The sequence below is a fragment of the Mirounga angustirostris genome, unplaced genomic scaffold (assembly GCF_029215605.1).
Source record: "Mirounga angustirostris isolate CCGP_5_RB_7025 unplaced genomic scaffold, mMirAng1.0.hap1 SCAF_1, whole genome shotgun sequence".
Lineage (NCBI taxonomy): Eukaryota > Metazoa > Chordata > Mammalia > Carnivora > Phocidae > Mirounga > Mirounga angustirostris.
This window is the reverse complement of record NW_026991709.1, coordinates 122,444,664-122,446,486: the sequence shown is the minus strand read 5'-3', so window position 1 is coordinate 122,446,486 and position 1,823 is coordinate 122,444,664.

Here is a 1,823-nt window from a genome sequence, read left to right as displayed (position 1 = left end):
TATTTTTAAAACCAATTAATAAAGGGAAAGAATCAAACACCTTTGCTGTCCTTCCTTCATGAACTGTACCTTAGGGAACCCTAGTAAGTTGTTGAGGGGAAGCTTCTCTTTAGCTGGATGTATTCTAGCTAATAAGGTAAGAAGTAAAAACAGAATATCAACCTTTGGAATGCCTTATGAATTAATGGATATAGAAAATAATCATCAGTGGGTGATAATACACCCAAAAGGGAGAAAACCAGACGATACGTACCTCCTGTTAGAGTACCCAACACAAACATTGAAGTAGTCTTACAAAATAATCCACATTATTGTTTAATATCATTATTATTATCATAAATCTTTTAGGTAGGATAATGCTGTTATAGTATATTTATAAAAAATAAAGCCTATAATTTAATATGGACATTTTTACAGATAAAATGATATGATATCTGGGATTTGTTTGAAAATAATTTAAGGGGATGAAGAGAATTAGGTAGGGTCTAGATGAAATGACATTGTCCATGAGTTATAATTACTGAAGCTATGTGATGGGTATTGAGGGCTTAATTAAACTATTCTATTTTTGTATATTTTTGAAATAATTAGTTAAAAACTTTAACCATGACTGTAAAAAAAATTAAAAACCATATGAGCATTGATAGCTGCTGAGAAACAATTTGATAAAACTCATTACCCATTGTTTATTGTTTAAAATAAACTTTGATATAATAGAAGTAGATGAATTCATCATTACTAGAAATATGCATTTATATATTTACATATATAGTCAACCTAAAAGCAAACTTTATTCTTAATGAAGAAACAGTTAAACACATCTTCTTGTTAAAGGAACAAGAAAAGAATGTCCTTTATCACCACTATTATTTAATATTGTTCTGGAAGTATTAGCCAGTATAATTAGATAAGTGAAAAAAATTTAAATAAAAAATAAAAAAGAATGCAGTAAAACTATTACAAATGATAAGAAAATTGAGTGGGGTAGTTGGGCAGAAAGTTAGCACCCAGAAATCAAAAACTACACCCAATTAGAAAATCCAGAGTTTAAAGTGCCCCATTATGTAACTATATTTAAAAAGAAAAAAAAATACATTGGAATAAAAATACCTAGGAATAAAAGAGGAAAATGTGCAGATCAAAACAAAAAAATTAAATGCTACTGAGGAACACAAAAAGACCTAAACAGACCTTGGTTAGAAAAATTCAAAAATTATAAAGCACTTCTTCCAAAGTTAATCTTGAATGCAATAAAATACATTAAATAGAAAATAAAATAAAAATGCCAATAAAATTTTTTTCTGGGGGTATATAAGCTGCCTCTAAAGTTCATATGAGTAAATAACAGACCCCCCCAAGATCTGAAAAAATGTTACTATCACAACCAGACATTCAAATATATTATAATTACAATAATTAAAACATACTGCTGCTTCTAGAAATAGACTCAGATATACATAAAAATATAGTATCTGATAAACATAGCATTCCCAATTAGTGAGAGAAAAATGGATTATACAATAAATGGTGTTAGAACATTAGGGAAGCCCTATGAAAAATTTAGATTTCTACTTCACACTTTTTACCAAAATTAGTTCCAGATGAATGAAAATCATACACATAAAAATGAGACCATAAATATACACAATGAAAACATGAAAGTTGGTAACCTAAACTTACCCACTGCATTGGGGAAGACCTTTTAAAATCTGACGAAAAGCCCAGAATCCATAATAATGTAATGTATGGTAATTAACATAACATAATAATAAAAAAAAAAACAGTAAAAAAAAAAAAAAGTCCAACTTAAAAAAAAAAAAGCC